Source organism: Grus americana, chromosome 1 (genome assembly GCF_028858705.1).
Source record: "Grus americana isolate bGruAme1 chromosome 1, bGruAme1.mat, whole genome shotgun sequence".
Classification (NCBI taxonomy): domain Eukaryota; kingdom Metazoa; phylum Chordata; class Aves; order Gruiformes; family Gruidae; genus Grus; species Grus americana.
The window spans coordinates 60,603,370-60,624,304 of record NC_072852.1 but is presented as its reverse complement, the minus strand read 5'-3'; the positions used below and the strand labels follow the sequence as shown (position 1 = coordinate 60,624,304).

Below are 20,935 nucleotides of genomic sequence, written 5' to 3'. Positions count from 1 at the left end.
TGCTTACAAAGGAAAAATCTATGCTAGACTAGGAATTGGACCCAGACATCCTGACTGTCAGTCCAGCATTAACCACAAGACTGTCCCTCTTGTGATTCACAAATATTATTGCAAATTAACTAGTGTTTCTCTGACTTCTCTGATTCATTAGTCATAACAGTGGAGTAAAACTATTGCATTCTTTGTAAAAATGCAACACTTTGGGTTTTTCCTGGGTACCAGTCAACCTTTTCAGATAAAGGAACATTGACTGAAATGTGGGCTGTGATCTGGCTGTTACCAGATTCAGAGACAGTTGGCTGTTTGTCATCGTTCTGTGCACGTAGCCAGGATTCTCACAGGATGCTACTCTGATAAAGAGACTAGACTGCTAAAATGAGGACATAGCATTAGCATTTGAGCTGTCAGAGCAAAGGAATGATTCCTGTATTCCCGTCACCTCAATAAGTGCATTTTGTCTCATAGGTATGGTATATACATCTGGGACACAGGCATGAGCTTCCAGAGATGCTTTAGATGACAAAATATTATTTGAAGCCAATTGGCCTTTTGCTTCAGGATTTCTGGGGCAACATTTCTTCATTGTGGCTGGATACCTCTGAAAATGACTTTATAGATTCTCAGGACCAAGAAGAAAATCTGAAAGATATCTCTGACCATCAAGAAGGGGTCTGAGCTTGCTCTCAATACCTGGCTTAAGTGTAAACTTTTAAAATGCCATGATACTGCCTGGGGAGGTTCCCTCTGGCTAAAGACCAATTAGAGAAAAAAGATTGATTGTGCAGCTGATCCCAATATTACTCCCAATGAGCACACATCTGAAACTCAAATTCTACCTAAGCATGATCAATGGCCAGCCTATAGCCAGCAAAATAAATGAGAACCATGGTGCTGGGCATGAGGAATTCCAACTATAATGCTGCTCACTGTATTTTAGAGGAAAAATGGCTGTCAGGTATGCAATGATGCAAGTCTGTTCTAGGACATGCATCTATATGGTCAGTGAACTTTGAGAAATCCCCTTGTTAAATCCACTGACTAGTGAGTGAAGAATCACAGAACAATAGATACTGTGATTGAAACAGCTGTAGAAGTCATCTAGTCTACCCATTATTCACTGAAGTACTATTGCCAGCACATCATTAAGTCAGCCCTAACTTTGAACAGCCAAGTCCTGAAAACTACCTGAACTGGATCATCTATGACTTCTGTGGGCTATCTGTTCCAATGCTGTGCTACCCTTATAGGAAATTTTTTCCTTAATGTCCAGCTCAAGCTCCCAGGCCATAATTTGTGGCTGCTGTTCCATGTTGTATCATGGAATGCTACTGACAATGTGGATCTGTTACGTTTGTAATTACCCTTCAGGTAGTTATAGGCTATTAGATTAACCTTCCCTTCACCTGCCTAAACAAGTCAAGATTTTTCAACATACCCTTGCTGATCATGGGCTCCAGGCCTCTGACCACTGTGGTAGTCTTCTGATGGACATTCTCCAGTTTCTTCACATCCCTCTGCAATGGAGAGGCTCCAGACTGGACAGTATGTCATATGCAGCCTCACCAGTGTCAGGCAGCAGGGAAAACAACTTTCTTGGATCTGTCAGCCATGCTGCTCCTAGTGTAGTGCTGAACACAGCTGCCTTATGGTGACAACACACTATTGGCTTATTCAGTCTGACATCCACTGTAACCTACTGACACCTTTCAGCAGTGCTGTTACTCAGCCACTTGGCTCCCAGCATGTAGGGATGCAGGGAGTCATTCCATGTCAGGTATAGAACTTTGCATTTCTCTCTACTGGACTTCATAAGGCTTCTGCTGGCACAATCCTTAGGTGTTTGAGGTCACTCTCAGTTGAAGATGTCATTTGTTGTGTCAGCTGTCATAATGTTGCATCTTCCACAGATGTGCTGAGGGTGCACTTCTGTGTTATCCAGGTTGTTGTTGAAAACTGAAGTATTTGGACTGCAGAATCAACCTCTGGAGTATATCATTTGTTACTGGCTGTGAGCAGATGCCTTTGATCATTGCTACCCTTTCAGTCTTGGGGTCCAGCTGGTTTTCAACCCAGGCTGAAGTCCTTTGTTATGACCTTGGTACTGAAGAGCCCAGAAGGTAGCAGAGCTTTACCATTACTAGATGTTTCTAAAGCAGCACAGGGGGAGCTATTTCCTAAATTCATTCATATTGATTCATCAAAAAGACTGTATGTGACAGTATGGGGGTGATAAAGGAAAGACAGGTTCAAACAGGAATCAGGCATTCATGGAAGGCAAGGTGGCTCTGCTGTACTGGAAGCTCCAAAACTGTTACTTTTCCGTTCCTGTTCTGACTTTGCTTCTTTCCTTACCTACAGAACCTGAAATTTAGGTTGATTGTGCAGGTTAAGGAGAAGGATTAAGGTCTGGGGTAGAAAAACAGTGAAGCTGGTACTGGTAGCTGGCGTCTACAGACCCAAACAAACTGTAGTGGGAAAAGACTGCTTTCCCCTTATGTTGTTGAAACCTGTAAACTCAAAACATCCTCTTCTAGGAAAAAATTACTTGGCATTCTGTCATAATATTTAATTACAACAGTCTTCTCCCCCCATCCCAGATAGACTGGAATAGTTTCAAAAGGTGAACAAATTAAATTGATCCATCTTTAATTTTGCTTTGGCTGCAAGTCCTTCTTCCTGATGTGAAAAGATGGGACCAAACCAAGAACACTCCCTGTCCAAATGTGCATGGCTCTGCATTCAGATATTTCATATCCAAACTCTATCCCTGTAGTCCATGTCTGCTAGCAGGAGGTCAGAGATGAAAACCACCTCACACATCCAGGTCAGAGTGTTTATAAGGGGGCCTTTTATTCATTCATCTCTTCCTCACCACTCCTCTTTAGGGTTCAATTTCTTTTTGGTTCCTGTTAGGTTAAGGGGAATTATACATCCATATGGTAATGAGAGAGTGGATTCCTTCCTCTGTAGACAGTAAGGAAAACTAGAGGAAGCATCAATTTGTAATATAAGATGACCAAGGAAATCCTTAGTAATTATTACATCACAACTGTGTAATTATGAGGGTACAGTTTCCTCTCTACACCTGAAAAACTGCAGGGTTGAGCTACATCCCATACATGTGCAGTATGACTGAAGAGTGTCAGAAGTAAGTTCTAACGGAGAAGTTCCTCTGGTTGCTAAGCTGGCTGGGTGACATACTTGTACCATCACTGGATACTGAGCATCCTTGTTTGAGCACAAAGTTGGTATTATTGCTGATGCTCAGACTTATTGGTTATTTCTCTCTGCCATCTGTGATAGGATTTAATCTCAAGTAATCTAAGGTGGAAATGAAACATGACGCAAAGCAACTTGAAAGGCTTTTTACTTCAGACAGGCTTATTTAGTTTCCCCTGTATGGCATAGTTTGCTGAATAACAAATCAGAAACCTACTGGTAAAGCAATAGCTCTTTTCAGAGAGGGAAAAGAAGCGTCTCTCACAACACCCCAGTGCTGTGGTGTGTTAATGCTGCCGGTGTTACTGATCACGGGAATGCATTTCCTAGAGCCAGGCATAAGAGAGAACAACTATGCAAGGCTGCCTCTTATATAATGTACTTACACTACCTTTTGCTAATTAACCCTGGACTATATGTATTTTTTATTATATCAGAGCTCTGATCTGAAAAAAAACCATGTGCTCTTCTGGTCCTAAATCCAGTCCTGCTGTACCTGTGGATTTCATTTTTAACCTTAAGCACGTGACTGTGCAGACCCCTGAGGTGGTGCTGCCCTGCTGGAGGCCATCTTGTGTGGCCTACGCAGATCTTCACAAGAGATTAGTATGCAGCTCACAGCACTAATACCAGCTAGTCTCTCTTCATGTATTAACCCCCTGTGCTACGTACATCCAGCAGCTCTTCGGAAGGATTATCCTGGGTCTGAAGGCCTTTTTCCCCCATATTCCATCAGTCGTCTTCACAACTTTCCTCCTCTGCACAGGGCATGTAGATGTTTTCCCTGGATGAGCTAGCAAGTGTTGCCACTGTCAGCCTAGTGATAGCCAAGGCTGGTTCCTCAGCATTTATGTCTGTTTATTCAGCTGCCTTGTGTTGGATATATACCTCCATATACCCTTGTGATGACCTGCTGCAGTGAAGGAAGCTGCCCTGCCCTATCTGCCCTCCCATCTCCCCAGACCTTGCTTTTGTTCCTCTCTGATGGCCAATTCAAAGGCACAAAATAACCCCCAACAAAGAGGTGAAGGAGCTGGACTCCAGAGGCAGTTTGTAGCAGCCTGGTATCATCTCTCTCCTCCAATATGAGCCCCTCCAGGGAGACAGGTGTGAACATAGCTTTGCCACTGGGTTCCACCACCCACCTCCCATGGTGGGGACTTCCTCTGGCCTTGGGGGTGAAGGGGGAGAAATTTCCCTTCAGCTCAGTAAACTGCTGCAATGAAGTGACTTTGAGTCTTCCATCTTTTGGTTACTTATTCTCTTGGCATTTTAGTGAGAGCCAAAGAGTCTGTTTTCCATTTGCTGTACTTTTGCTGGAGACTGTAATTGCTCTTTGAACCTACGGGAGCAGGAAACCCATTAAAGGCCCAAGAGGACAGGGATTCAGTGCCAGCCAGCACATTCCTCTGCTCCTTTCATCCTGCAAGAGGAGAGTGCTTCTGGCTTCTCCAGAAGGGATATTACTACATTTTGTTCCAATTTAAGGCTGATTTCAAGAGTAATTCTACCACTCACCTTATAGCTATCATTATTCCTGCTATTTGCATTATTATCTTTATGGCTATTATTATCACTAACACAGAAATATCTACAGAGAGGTCATTACAGAAAACCCAAGTATCAAGCTTGCCTTTCAGTATCTTGCAGACTGTAAGGACAGATATAATAACAAGAAAATCTAGGCGAAGGGCATATCATATCAAACAGTGTGGAAAACTGGTGTCACGGCTTTTAAGGAGCTTCTGGAAAGAGAATGAGAAGGCTGCATATTGTATGGGCAATAAGAGCTACCTATTTCAGGTAGAAAAAGTATGAAAAATCTCCCATGTATGATAATACATCTTTAATGATGCAGCTGCCACCCAACAGGAATTTTTTTGACAAGAAGTGCCACGGCTCAGAATAAGTGGGATTGGTGCATTGCTGGATTAGCCTGGATGTGCACCCTCTCTGCTAACTGCAGATAATCTTCCAGAGAGGGGGTTGCTCTCACTTTGCCTCAATACAGTGTGCTCCACAATGACTTTCCGCTGCACGAGACCCTTAGCTAGTTGGCCGCAGATGGTTCTGTCCCATGGATTCTGGAGTTGGAGAGGGGGAAGCAGCGCGGCACAAAGAGAAAAGTGTAAGCCTCAGAAGGTACTTCTAAGAAAACAAAGGTAGACCAGGGTAGTACTGGGAGCAGGAAGGCACAGATATTCTGAGCCTAAAAAATTGAGAATGAGGAGCTTGGATCTGATGCAATGAAAGAAGGAAGCCAGAAAAGATCATTTTGAGGATGACCCAGCTGGAGTTTAAGTCTGTTATTTTAGTGAACTTCACAACAGCTAGTATTTCTCTGCCAGGTTTTGGGCCCTCCGATAGTTGGCTCTGTGCCACTCTAGTTACATGAATCTTCACTAAAGCTGATATAATGAGCTGGTGAAGAGTTATCTCAGTACATGGGAATATAAGCAAAGTGGATGGCACTGCTGTCCCATCCTCTGCTGAAATGGTCTCAGGTAAGGAAACAGGAGACACAAGGATATTCCATGTATTGTGCAGCTGTCAGAATGGCCTTGAGGCTTCTCTAGCTTAGGTTCTGGAGACTGAGTCCTACAAGAGGGAGCCAGACAGACCTGTGTAGAGGTCAGTAATGGCATCTCCTCGACCATCCCGGTGATGGCAATATTTGAAGAGGAACTGTCACCTCTTTTATGTATTTCTGCTTGCAAGAGAAAAAAAAAAAGGATTTTGCTAGGCGGTGATACGGAGCAAAGCCTGTCACACATGCTCTGCACGTCCAACAGAGTCACTGGTTCACATATTTGCAGTGCTTATGGGTTACGAAGGAGCCCTGTGCTGAACATCACAGCCACCATCTCACTCCCAATAGAAAACAGAACTTTGCACGGACAAACTTTTTTGTGAGTAACCAACAGCTAGTTCAACTCTGCAGTTAACCACAACAATCAGCTTCTGAGAGTGGGGAGCCTTTGCTGGCAATCATTCCAAATCCCTTTATCTCCAAATAATCTAGGATAAAAAGCAAGGAGAAAGCATTTGTTCCAATCTTTGGCCTTGCCCAGATAGCTATGTCCTCCCTTACTCATTCTTCTTGTACTCCAGGTCACTTTAAATGAGGACACATATCGCACACAAAAAGCCTGCATAAAAACTTTACAATGGTTATGGAGTCAAGCACTCAAAAAGTTAGGAAATCTGGGATTAAAGTTACCCAGGCAACATTTGTGCAGATGGGTTATGATGCTGATTTCATTTCAAAGCGCACAGACTATTGTTTCTCCGGTTGCTCCCTTGCTCCATGGGCAGGAGAGAACTGCTCTGAGGGCTACTCATGGCTCTGAACGCCTTGCAACAGTTTTCTGCAGCACCCCTGGCCTCATGCATTGTGGAAAGTAGATGGCGGTGGTCACCAAAGTAGGCAGGGGACTGCAGAAAGAGCAAGAGTCATCATGGGACTGAAGCAATGGACTGTTGCCCTGTGTCCCCGACACTGCCACGCAGCTCCAGTGTGATGCTGGGCAAGTTACTTCGTGCCAGATGTCCCCCGGGTGATCGTGACATGGCTATCCCTTGCTTTCTGGATGCCAGACATATACGCTCCAGTCCCAGAGTGTTGTCTGAGGCCCAGAAGGGTTATTTTTAATATGAATTGATGCCCTGATCCTATTTGCAGAACAGGCCTACAAACAGCTCTGTGTGCGTGTGTTGGGGGGGATTGATTCGCTGTAGGGCAAGGGTGGGAAGGCATGGGCTTTGGTGACAGGGGTGCAAGCTATTGAAGCTGGCATTGCAGCCAGAGCCCCTGAATGGCTGAACCACAGCCGACTTGCAAAAGAGACTGAATGCTTGCAACTGCATCTGGGTTTTGTGCTTTGAATATAAAGTGCTACAGCATGCTAGAAACTGTTAAAATCCAAGTCCTTGCCATTCTATATCAGGTACACAAAATCTTTTGGCTCTGCTGTTTTCAGCAGGCAGCCTCTTGTCTACAAAATACATAATATCCACTCTAGTACTGTGAAAACAAATTCGTTGATGTTTCTGAAGCAGTTAGATATGATATCTTGCTGAATGCCATGAACTCAAAAGGGGGTTTAATCACTGTGCTCTCAAAGCATGGTTTAAATCCTGTGTACTAGAGAAGATCTAGGTCCATCCACTGAGCAGAAGGATAAAGTGAAGTATGAAATATTAATTTTTAATTGCAGAAATGAGGCAGGAATCCTGCAAAAGAAATTATCTACGTTGCAGGGCTCAGAGAAGGGAAATTAAAACTTCAGTGGCAACCCTTGTAAGGGCACTTCCTACAGGCACTCCTGGCTTTGCAACCATAATAGTATTTTAGCGTAGGTTTTGTGTTCGAACATTTACAGTCATTCTCTTTTGCAGTCTAGCAGTCCCTGCTGCCCTAAAACTTTCTCGACAGATAACGTTTTATTGTTTTAACTAATAGTCAGCCACAAACTCAATTAAACCAGAGCAAATCTTGTATTATAGAAAGCTTGTTTTGGAATAAGTGGTTTATTTGGTTTCACTTCTTTGATTTGTTGTATAGGAAAAAAATATGAAATATGTGAACATGTCTCATCAACTTTATATTCTACAGACCCTTCTGGATGGGCTGACTAGCACATCCCTGAAGAGACAGCAGGTATGCGCGGGAGCTGGAATATGTTTGAGATGGTGGCTGATGACCAGTTGTCAGATTTTTTTCAGAAGCTAAGTACAGTAACCCTTCTGATCTGGCAGCCTTTTAGCACAGGAACTTTAAAAATATTTTTTTAATTGGAAAGTCAAAAGAATGTAATAATTTAACACTTTTTTGTTTTCCGTGCCTTCTCTTAGGTTTCTGCTCCTTGTTTACAACTTGGAAGAAAAGGAACCAGATTCTTTCACCCCGTGAAAGGTTTAACACAGGTTAAAGCAGCAGCTTAGGATTTTTTTTTAGTAATAACCAGCAAACAAAGCTAAATCCTTTTGCAAAATAACAAATTTAATCAGACAGGCAGCTTTGCACCAGCTTCCGCCAATCTACTGGCAGTGCAGAGGCACAGGAACCTAGGGGGCCACAGCTGGTCTCCAGGGAGACTGGCAGGGCTCCAGCCCCAGTCTGCCCAGCAGATAAAGGTTCCAGCCTGTTGGGAACATGCAGCAAAGTGTGTGACTGTCCCATTGGTACTCAACGTTGGGAAACTATTACAGGAATGCGTAGTTCAACAAGCCTCTACACACAAGCCTCTGTTTTTTTCGCTTTAGATTAGATTTCGTGTTATGAATTCTCAGGGCTTCCCCTGTTTTGCTGGGCAGAGGAATCCTGGTTTAACCCAACAAATGATGAAAGGGGCCCACAATATGGGACACAGGCAGGCCTTGTCACCTGAGGCACCCGCAAGCCACCTGGCAGTACATTAAGAAAGAGTTTTATAAAGCAAGGAACTGTCACCCTTGGCACAGCTACCCATGCAGAAAGCAGGCGGGAGCTCATGTAGTTCCATCCATGCTCTAAGTTCAAGCTATCTGAGCTGCGTGCAAACAGCAGTGTAGATGTAGCAGCTCAGAGCTCGCTGCAGGCTGCAAAACCTGCCCAGTTCCCTGGGGGAGTATGCTGGCTAATAGCTTTACTGGGAACTCCATGGCTACGGTTATCAGCACACACACGAGATAGTCTAAAGCTAGTACGAGCTTGTCTGCGTGACCCGCTGACTGGCCTCCGATTACAGTGTCACTGTATGCTCAGCCTCTACGCCCCCTCCTGCACTGGCTCCTTTGATGGACAACTAAATACACATAACACATTTTTGAAAGGAAGGATCAACCCCCTCCCTTCCACTCAGAGGCTAATGGAGAAAAGCCTTGTTCAAATACAAGTGCACGAAAGGCTTCAAAGTAATTCTCTTGAAAATGGCTGGGAATAACTTCTTGCTTTGCCTCAGAGCTTTTTCTTACTCTTTTTTTATGTAAATACTTGCAACAATGGTTAATTGTCAGAAAAATGTAAGCTATTTCTTAGTGGGATTCTTGTCTGCCCATTTGTACATTCCAAACTTCTGTCTTTATAGCTGAGGTCTTGACTAAATTATGTAGCTCAACATTCAGCTAGGTACTACCTCTCCAGGACTAGCCTGTTGGGACTGAGAAGTATTCTTGTTAAAAGCCGAAATAAAATAATCTATTCCAAATGACTTATTCTTGGCTCTGGCAACTAATTGTGTATATATGCCCTAAGTTACATTAATGTGGAAGTAATAGATCGCAGAGAGCTTGTACTGTTGCATACGTTACTTACATATTAAGCCTATGGCCAAGACATCATTGCCCTTGTTCTGGGCTCCAGCGATGGTGTAGCCAAAAAGAGTAACTGAGAACACAATGCATTGTTCCTTTCAGCTGCTAAGGCCATATTGACTCTGTGAGTCATGCTCAGCATGCAGGGATGATACATCTAGTCATTAGTGTTACTAATTCCTGGTTTGAGAAGGGAATATTGCCTACTCTAAGAAAACAGGGAAGGGGTGGAAAAGCATTGGAAGTGGTCACAAAGTCATTAGCATCTCTTAGCCATTCTGAGTTCATTCGTCTGTGGCACAGATATAAAAGTAGGATCTTAAATTGTTATAAATAGAGAATTGTCTTGAGGCTTACATAGGACAACTATTATTTTTTGTTCAATCCTGAACAGGCTGACCGCAAGACACAAAGAACTAACTTGGACACCGTCTTTTCCTTTACTTTTTGTTGGCCTGCCAGCAAGGAGGCCCAGAGAGCTAGAAGGGCAGGACTGCTCCGCTGGTCTTAGTTGGAGAGAAAAGGAGCTGAAAAAGCCTTCAGGCAGGCCTAATACCTATACATTCCAATTTTTATATGCTACCACATGTGGGAGGATTTGTGTAAGAAAACAATGATAATGTCATCATAAAAATGAGGATAATAGGAATTTCAATAAGTGTGAAAAGCTGGGACTAGCTGTGCCCATAGTAGGTGAGCACCCTTAGCTTCATGTAACCATTTGCAGTCTTGGGAGGTAAAAATACAGCAAACTAGAGGGCCAGGAAAGTTTGTTTAAGAAGTTGCCTTTGAACAACAACAAGCCAGCACCCACCGAGGACTAGAAGTGGCTAGCAGGAACTACAGGCAATGGGGGATGCTTAGCCGGAGCCACTAAGAGGAGCTGCTAACAGAGTTAGAATGGCTACAAGAAGCAGCAAGCCAGAGGCACTGGTCAGGGGTTCCCACCCCAGCTCAGCTCCAGCTCTGAAGAAGCCTTTGCTACCCAGCAGGTGAGTGGCACTAGCCCAAAACTGTCAGCTGTCAGTAGAGCTTTGCTAGAGCAGGCAGAAGCAATGGACTGCTGTAGCAGTTGCATCAGCAAGCAATGAGAGACGACCTTGGCAAGTATCGCTGGGGGAGTTGGTGGATGCCTTTTACTTTGTTTATGTTCCTTTGTCCTTTTCTTCTTTATCTCCAAAACAGTGCTGTTCTGGTAAGCCATTTATGATTTGTGAGCAAGGAAGTAGAGCTCTCTGAACACTCAATTTCATTTTCTCAGGTTGGGAGTGAGAACACAAAGTTCTGTTTATTAGTGACTCTTAGAAATTGAACTTTGCCCTTGAAGTTGTCAATCAGTCTGGCAGAAAGGGTACATTTACTGCTTCCTTCATTTTTTATCTTTCCCCTCTCTCATATACTTGAGGCAAAAGTGAGGAAAGCAGCTTATTGCTTGCGTTTCAGTTCTTTGCAACCTTGGAGAGTCTCTAGGGAAAGTTTGCAGGAGGAGCCATTGTAAGCTTGGTTTCACTTTATATATCGGAAAAAGATAGATAAAGGGCCTGAACACTTGATAACCTAGCAGTTTTTTGGACCTCTGTCAAGCAGAGCCGGAATTCTTGACTGTCTGAGACATGCTCACCATGTGTGGTTGCAGTATGTGAAGGTGTGTAGGAACCAGATAGAAAATAACTCATTTGAGTGGTAGCACAAGTCCAAACACAACAGCCAGGACTTCAAGACAGGTCAAACATGCCCAGGCAAGATCCTGGGTAAATATCCAACAAGTGAAGCACATGCCATCCCTGATGCACTACACTTCAGTATCTGTGCTAGCTAGAGGAATGCTAGGTAGGTGTGCCCCCACACTGTCATGTCTCTGGAGGATGGTGTCAAGGTGTTCTGAGTTTCACCTGGGAGGACTAGGAGAGGAAAGAAGTGGCTTTGGTTATGTCCCCACTGTAAGAAGGGCCAGAGGTACGCTGTGATCGTGCTATCAGCACTGCCCAGAGCCATCGCTAAGGCTTTTTACAGCCTTCCCACAGCCATCTGTGAAACAGCTTCTGTTCTGATGGCCATGCTGGAGACTGCACTTTCAGAGCAGCATAAACAGCATAAGCAGTATGAAAATGTTTGTTACATTTGCAGCCTTTGGAGTCTAAGACTGCTTTTAACTCTTATGATGGTGTGAGCAGCCTAGAATGACCTCTAACATACCAGACTGCTCTTGAGCCTGGGAGACTCTTACAGTGGTAGCCAGAACTGGCAGAAGCCAACTGAATCTGGGTCTGGGAGGAGGGAATACAGCTACAGACTGGCCTTAGGCTGCCCGTACAGCCCTGCAGGAGTCAGCTGCAGGGAAAGGATTTTTTGGGGAGATAGATCCAGATCTTACAATACTTGTTCACTAGCACAGGACTGAGAAGAGGCTGTTGCTAACCTAAGAACAGCAGTCCTCTTGCGGCTAACTCTCTGTGAAAGCCACTTTTGTCTATTCTGCCATCGCCCCCCATCACATTTGTACATGGAACCTAGTGCCGTCTGCTCCCATGGAAGCTGGCCCCGTGTGCTGCTTGAGAAGCTCCATTCTGTCTGCAAAGAATTCCCTTGCCAGGGCAAGGATCCTCCCTGGTATAAAAAATTGCCAGAGCTGCCCTGTTTGCACAGTAAATGGTGTGTTGGCACCATGGAAAGGACAAGCCAGATAAGACTCCAAGAGTTTCAGATTCCTTGCAAAGACCGGGCCAATGACATAAGTAAGAGAAGGCCACAGGGTGTTTTGAGCTGCAGTGGTACTGGTGCTCCAGCCAAGGCTGACCAGGTTCCAGGGTAAGCAGACGGCAACCCATTCCCTGATGCTGCCCTACCCTGCCTGCCCTGGCCAAGGGCTGGATGCAGAGCTGCATCCAGACCACTCTTTCACTCTTGTTTTATTCACATGGACTTGCATCTATTGTCATGCTATTTCATTCACATGGACTTGATCTATTCCCATGCTCCCCTATGCCTGCTGGAGAAAAGTGCTTCCTAAACTCTAGCCCAAACCACCTTCACCATTACATGCCCTTTCACGTTGGTGCTCTTCCTGAATCCCCTTAGATGAGATTATAAGGTGTCTAACCTACTGCACCTTCAACTTTCTGAATTCCCTCTTTGGAATGGTGTGTTCTGCTTATTTCCCACAACGGGGAAGGCTCCATGTGTAAGATGCTGCAGAGAGCCCTTGCCCCCACCCAAAGTCTTGTTTTTCAGAGTGACGCACTCCCTGCTCTGCTATTACTTAATAAAAAGTGAAGTCACTGCTTTCCTCCCCTTCAAACTGCTCCACCCTCAATCAGGAGGTCTGCTTCTCCACCCTTTGGCAAAACAGCTGTTTGGGGGTGGAGGTGAGTTTAGGGGTGGTGGTGACCAGCCTCTCATCTGGGAAAAAAGAAAAAAAATAAATAGAAAAAAAAAGCGCCCAGTCCTGTCAAAGGGCTGCTCTATAGATGGGAACAGCCCTGACAGCCTTCACCCCTTCAGTTTTTGCGTGTGTTTCACGTGCACACAAATGAATAAGATCACTCATGTCAGCCTGTGAGTGTAGTTGAGGATGCAAGGAGGAGAGTGAGCCCAGCACACCACTTGGCTGTTCTTTATCTGCCTTTTTCCTCAACCTGGAGGGAAGATTTCACTGAAACACCCACCCTCCTGCTTTGGCAGGTAGGAAGAGGCAGAGAAGTCGGTGAGTATAGGTGGCATGATGTGGAGCTAGGGTCTCTGCTCTGCTCAGACTTTGCTGACAAGCGGTGGGAAGGAAGACAGCCCCTAGGAGCTGGCTGCAGCTACATCCGTTTTGCCAGTGTGAGTGCAAGTAGCCCAGAAGCTGCCCTAAGCATACAGCAGCAGCTGATAGTCCCTTAGGGACCACCTGCCAACTAAATGTGCCTGGAACACGGTGTGGTGCAGCCACTCTTCCTTCCCACCCTTTGCCATGCCCTTCCCAGCATGTTGGTGGCTATTCTGGCTGGCTGCTCGCTGGAGACTTTAGTGCTTCAGAGGCACCACAGGCAGGGGAGGAAAGCCTGGATTACATTCTCCATCCTTGGAGGGCAAAGTGTTGGCAACTGGGGCCACCACACCGTGGGGAAGGCTTTTGGGGAATGCATTCACTCCAAGAGGTGTTATGACCATCCAGAACCTCTGCGTTTAAAAGGGGAAATCTGCAAATATTCAGAAAAGAAATTGTATCGTGCAAGAAAGCACAAAAAATGTGCAGGAAACTTGTCACAGTCGGGGAGCCAAACTTTGCAACTGATTCATGCAGAGGGTGACAACTGGTAGGTACCACTCCTCTAAAAAGGACAAACAGATGGTGGGGGACAGAGTACAAAACCACGAGGTCTGGCAAGCGAAGGGGCAGCTGGTAGGTCCTGTGGTCAGGCTAGCTGGCTGTCCTGGGTTTGAAGGACTGTACCGTCACCTGCCTTAGAGCAAATGTAGTTTTCTTCCAGCTTTGTTAGGACTGGATGAGGAGCCAGCTACCTTTCTGCTACGTCCTGCTTCAGCCACTCCACACCAGTTCATGGCTTCTGTTCCACTGTGCCATGGCAATTTATACATGAGTCCTTGTTTTCCTTCCTTCTCAGCCATTTCCTGGCTGAAGCAGCCATTAGCTGTGCTGTGCTAACTCAGATGCTTTACAATTATTCACTCCAAAATAATCAGCTCAAAAAGAAAGCAGTAAACAGAGAAACTAGGAGTCCTACTAATTTTTTTGTTTATATGGAGGTAGCACCCCACTCAAATATTACCATCCCTGTCATGCCAGGTGCTACACAAAAATGGAACAAAAAGATGAGTCTGTCTCCCAGAGAGACAATGATTTTCATATTAGATGAGGCAGAGTGCAAAGAAGTAATGAGCTAATAATAGTTAATGCAAATGGTCTAGGACTTCAGCTTTGCCATTGTTACAGAGCTCACATTCCTGGGTCAGAGAAATCTTTTTTTTGGGAAGGTTCAGTGGATATGGTTTTGGGACTGTACCAAGGTCCTCCCAGGATTCCAGTTTTCTTAGTCTCAGCCTCAAAGGAATTTACAGCTGGCTCGGGCAGAGCTGGAAGTCCCCACAGGAAGGACTTTGTTGATACTCAGTCTTTGCAGGACAGTGAGCTTCTCTGTGAAGGGCAACACATATATCTGGCCATGTCCACGGCCCCACACCCACTACTGCCTCCAAAGCTAATAGAGTTTCAAGGAGTCACATGCCTGTGTCCATCTGCCCAAGGATTATTAGGAAAACCTGTAGGTGGTGTGTGTGGGGGTGAGGTTCCCCCATCAATTCCTTCAGTTTGGACAGGACTTATCTCTGTCCAAAAGTGAAACAAGCTGCCAACACTGCCCTTAAAAATTAAAGGGATCTTCAGCAATGAGCTGAGCTCCCAGGAATCTGTGGGAAGCCAGAGACAACATGAGATGGCCCCTGTGCCCCCACATGTGCTCTGCTCACTGCTGGGCTTCTCCCTGCTGCAATCAGCCTGTCTGTGCCTCTGCTAACAGTGATGCAGGCTGCACTGTCCCCCCCGGGTCTCTGTAGAGTGGAAAATAGGTCCTTGTGCAGCATAGCCTCACCTGGGAAATACCTGCAGGGTGCAAAGATGGGCAGCTCATTAGGACTGTTTTATACGCAGACTGACTGCTTCCTGTCAGCCAGAGCAGAGTGCTACAGGCAGTCTTGTCCAAGATAATCCCAGTCGGTCTTTTATTTCCGGTCCAACACAAAACCAGGGCTGTCTGCCCAATAAATAACATAAATCTGGCCTCTGTCAGCTCAAGGAATAGTGCTCTCCTGTCCTTCAGGGACATAATAACTACCCTTTTCTCCTCCTGAACAGCTTCCCAGGATTCCTCACCTGACTAAAAGCCTTCTTAAATGTATCAACTGAAAATAAGGTTATTGATCTGATTACCAAGCCCTGGACTTAGTTTTCATACAGACCAGCGCCAGCGTCTCTTTCAGATCCCTTGCCGGTCCATATGCCTTTTTGCTGTCCCCAGTCTCACATATACATTACTCGGAGCATACACTTTGGACCTGCAGAGCATCCTTTAGAGATTTGTATGTGGAGGGGGGGGAGATCAGGAGAGGGAATCCACAAGAAATTTAGGGGAAGAAAAAGTGCCACCTGTTGCTCGTGTTTCTGGGAAAATTTGGTTGAAAGAGGAGGAGTCATCCTAAACCTTTTACCTTCCTTTTGTACCCTGTGGTGCCTCTGGACATCAGATTCATGATGGAATGTATAGCAAATTTTGTGGAAGATAAAGCATTGACATCAAATCATCACAGGTGTGTAAAGCAGGTAAGACTCAGACTTCCATGAACATGGCACCTACAGTGTGAATGCCACATGCTGCAAGCTCCTCCACCTCTGGCATCACAGCTTTATTGCCACTGTGTTCATTTTGAACCCTCTCTAACATGTACTCTGTGCCCTTTGGCAGGGACTTGCTCTGCTTGTTGTATGTCAGTACAGTGTTTGGGACAATGTGGTTTTGGTTTTCCTACAGAAGAGCAGTGCCAATAAATAATGAAAGCATGCAGTCAGTCTGCATAGGCAAGGCAGTGTCCATGGGATGATAACATCTTTAGCGGTTACCATAAAATTTTCAAGAATAAGTCATTCCCCTCATATACTTCAAAAAACCCCCCACAAACTTGGTATGCTAAGAACTTCTAATATGAATATATCTCCCTTATTTGGAAAAAAGCAAATCGTGCTTCCAGTTTCCTGATCCCACTTCATTTTTTATATTTGACCTGCAGATTAGAGGTTTTCACGTCATCTGTCAGCCCACAGAGAATATCCCAAGGTTCAGTGTGTGTGAGAGATAGGAAAGGGACATTAGGAAGAGGCCAACCACAAATAGCTAAAATTAGCTCTGAGAACTGGAGTGCTGAGGTCTCTGAGGAACACTAGTCAAAGAAAGAAAATGGTTGTTTGCTAAACTCCCACTTATTCTACTGCCTCTGAGGACTCCTGGCTCACATCCCTGCCCAGACATCCTACATGGCTATTTAAGAGGATTTCCCCCACCCCTTCCCCCTCCACTGGCCATCATTTTCCTCTTTTGTAACTGCAGTACAGAGTGATATACAGGATTCCTGCTCCAGCAGCAAGATGCTGACTGGAAACAGGAAACAGAGGGGCTATGCAGAGCTCAGCCTCTGTGATAACATGAATGTCACACCCACGTGCAGACAGGGATGCTTCTCACATATGGCAATGATCAGCAGCTCCCCCTTTCTCTCCCCTTCCCTCTTCCCCAGAAGGGCTTACAAAGCCCTAGAGGGGCCATATATCGAGTTAGAAGCAGTATTCAGAAAGCACGGCTGTGTGAGGCCTCAGTTATCATGGAACATGATTTCTTGCATAATTCTTTTAGATTCTCTGAGGCCAGTAAATTCGAGACTGTAAATCTTCATGTGACCAGAGCATATGGCCTTAGAATAAGACATGGAGTGAATTACAGAGAGACAGCCTATCTTCTGCAGAATCTGATTAAGGGAATCCTTTGAGAACTATCCCTTACATGCAGCCATAGGCATGGCTTTAAAAGTTGCCCTCCCTCCTCCTTCCAGAAACGCCTGATGGAATAAGGGGTTTTTTTGCAGCACCAGCCTCTCCTCTTTTCTCCTTCCTACTCTCAAAAGCCTTTTCTCAAAATAAAACTGAATGGCTATGTTTACTTGTCCTTTGGATTACAGTTTCAGGGGGAAAAAAAAATTGTTTCAAGTAATCGAATTGATACTTGCAAAAACACCTTAGGCGAGTTGGAGGCATTGTCTAAGTTAAGGAGCTAGGTTCTGCTGCCACAAGGATGAGAAGAAAATGCTCTCACATTCACTGGGAATAAGTTTTTCCTTCCTCCAGCCAGCTCTCTGTGGTGCTATTTGCTTACAGCCATGCATGGCTAATGCTATACTAGCCCCTCTAGGCTAAGTTGCCATTATGTATGATGTTCAGAGGTGAAAGTTTATTCCGGACGGGAAAACCAATTTCAAATGAAGTAAAAAATTTCCTTCCTAGTCTGCTCCTTCTCCTTCCATGAGGCAGGCTGTGGTCTTTTTGATGATCCTGCTTCTTTGGTACAATAAATTCCTTGAAACAAAAGTGACTTTATATGAGTATCAGTAGGAGAAGGTTTTCTCCAGCAATAGATTGTTTAATCTGAACAGTGGGAGAGAGAATTGCAATGCTTTTGGAAGGTATACCCATGGGATAAGGGAGACCAGACTAGTGCCTTCTACTCTAGCTGCACTAAGGATTTGCCTGCGCTGAGCAGACCTCACATCCTTTCCCCTCTCTCCTCTCCTCTCCTCTCCTCTCTTCTCCCCTCCTCTCCCCTTCCCTCCATTTGAAAACCTTCTTTCTGGTAGTACCAGTGGGGTGCAAGTACATTTCCCCACACAATGTCCCTCCCCTTCGGAAGAGCATGTGAACTACCGTGTTGCTCTTGCTGCAAATGGAGTTAAAATCAAAAGGAGTTGAGCTCTGTCAGTATAGGATGCTGGTTTTTTTAAGCTTGTGCTAATAAAGCATGTGATCATAATCCTAGCCCTACAGTCCCCAATAAAGATACTTTCATTCAGTGAAAAGGAAAACAGAGGAAGTTTGCCATGTTCCTCTTTCCTGGCTTTACCTCCAGCCATGCTGTATCTGGTTACAGATTAACTCTTGCTGCAGAATACCTGATATCACCTGCAATGAAATGGAAGCCAAGGCTACTTTGCTAAATGAACAGAAAGGTTCTGTAATTACACTGTGATATTTTTGCATACTTCTGTGTCCCCCACTGAAACACTCCTCGGAAGCACATAGAAAGTCACAACTACAGGATAGCTCAGGGCCTTCAGATTAAAGGGGAACAGTGGCTGTAGATTGCTCCCTCTGTCTTCAGTGGAGAAAGAATACTATTTTCCCACATCTGTGCTAAATCAAACACTGATCATTTCACTCCTGACGTTAATACACTAGGTGTGGAACTCACACTGCCGACCTGAAATGGTCCTGTGATGAATGTATTGCTCTTCACTCAAGAAGAGCAAGACAATAAACAAATGACTGAGTCCTCAGTCCAGGCTGCAGATTTACCATCTCCCCATCTTTTCTCCACACTGTACACCAAGATTTATGGAGAAAAATTCCAAAAGAGTGAGGAAGCAGAAGTGCTGCCTTTTGTTCCAAAGAAAGAGATCTGTCCTTGAAATCTCACATCAGAAATCCCCCAGCTTCTACTGTCTGGGACCTTGAGTCTGTGTGGGAAGGCCCTGCCGCAAGTGAGCAGTCAGCTGCTGTTTAGAATACAGCATTGATTTGGGAACACAGGAACAATAGCATTGAAAAAGTCAATTTGGATTTAAAAAAATCCTGTGCCAAGGCAATGATCTCTGTTGGGATCTCCACTGCTTCTCACTTTTGATACCCGTGTGCTGACACGCATGGCAGGAATCACTGAGTTTTCTCTCTGCTGAGATACTATCCTCTTCATTAGAGACCATTCTTGTAACTAACACCTTAACTTGCAGTTTCAGGTGAGAAACTAGTAACAGCTGGATTATGGGGATGAAGTGACTGACTTATTCTTGCAGGAAGTTTTTGCAGGTTGTGCAGGGAGAGACAAGAGACAGTAACTTTTCCTGCAGCTGCACCTGTTCTGCAGGTAAAGAGAAGACCCTTTCTTTAGACTTGACAGCCTGACACTGTCTCCAGGCTTATTAATGTAACAAAAAGAGGAATGCCAGGCCCCTGGTGCTGCTCTTTCTGCTTTTCACAAGTTTGGTGATTTCAGAGGATTCCAACATGCTTTAAAACCAGTGGCACATCGTAGGGACTGGCTGGCCTACTGCATATGGAGCAACTGCAGCTCTGCTAGCCTCAGGATGGTCTGAGAGATACAGGATTATTATCTCCTGCCTGGGATCTTTCTCTACCTCCCTACACTCACTCAGCATCATGGAGACCAGCGTATCTGGACAGTGCCCTTTGATGTGCAGGAAAAGGGCAGAAAGATTATGCCAGGAGATGAGGGAGCAGGCTCACTGTATGTCCTCAGAAGGCTGGTGAGAGGCAGAGAGGTAAGGGGAGAAGGATCTGGTTGCTCAATGTGACAAAAAGATCGTAACCTCAGGCCAGTCAGCTCTGCTCCCGAGAGAGGGTGTATTCAGCTCTGTGGCAGTTCATCCCTGTGAGAAGCCAGGCCAGCTCTTGAGGGAAGACCAGAGATGCAGTGGCCAGCCACTTTCAGTGACAAAAATGGAAAATAGGAAAATGAAATTCTGGACTGTGCCAGGAGGACTGAAAAGCAGCAAGATCCTCCCTTGCCAGTGCTGAGCAGAGTAAACCTCATCACAGGGAGAGCAACCTGCTGCGAGCAGAGAGACTTGCCAGTCTGCCAGGCTCTCTGTCTGCTAAACATCTGGGAGCTGTTTGGACCCCCAAAAATACTGGCCAGCACTGCAGTGGCCAGTACTCAAACGCAAACCCTCTCTCACAGAGAGAGACATTTCCTGTACAGTACTCAGGAAGAGACACTACGAGTAACTGATTACAGTGAGAGATGGAGAACGTGTAAGTGCTGTTTGAATTTGGGCAGGACATTAAGGCTACAGTGAAAGAAAGCAATGAGATCTCTGATGACCACACCAACCTTTAGGCTGGAGACAAAAAGGAAGGCTTGCCCTATAGCTTCTCATGGAGCTGATGCAGGGAGCAGATACTACTGCTTCTCTGTGTCTACCTCTTCTTCCTCAAACTCCCCTCCAAGGCCTCTACAGAGATATTGTCTTCTTCAAGTTATGCTCATAGAAACGTCAAACCTCGATTGCAGCTCATGAACTCTGCTGGCCACAGTGCCACAGAGCTGCCTTAAAGCTCTCTTAAAAATGTGAGGCATTCCAGTCATTTTAATTGCTGTGCATTGCATAAGCCAGAAACCAGTTCATACAAAGGAACAACAGAAAAGTGATTTTCAATCGCTCTCACTCTCTTCTCTGCTTAGTGCCAACCTCCAAAGCTCTGGGAACACCAGCTCTTATTACCATTTGAACCACTTCATCTATTTGAAATCTCTTTGTTCAGTCACTTAAAGCTATTGATGCAGTTTAGAAGGGTTTAAAAAAGAAAAAACAAAACTTCAATTTGGAAATGGCTACAGCAGCATGAAAGCAAAGCAAGAGAAATGGAAAAACTTATTATAAACAAAAATGAGGGAAAATTAATTGCTTGGAATGAGGCACAGGCAGCTACAGCCAAGCAAATCGCATCGTGTCGTAGCCCCCGGACTCTGTCAGACCATCTAATCATAGCCTCCTGGCTTGAACCCTGCATGGTACTGAGCCCTTTGGCCCTGATCCAGAAATGCACTTAAGCTTATATTTAACTTTGTGCATGTAAATGGTCCTG

At 45.1% G+C, this 20,935-nt stretch overlaps 1 protein-coding gene across 2 annotated transcripts in view; it reads right to left on the bottom strand.

Moving 5' to 3' along the window:
• Nucleotides 1-20,935, bottom strand: part of SYN3 (synapsin III) — a 199,213-nt gene that overhangs the window by 63,402 nt on the left and 114,876 nt on the right. The gene's annotated exons all lie outside the window — the stretch shown is intronic.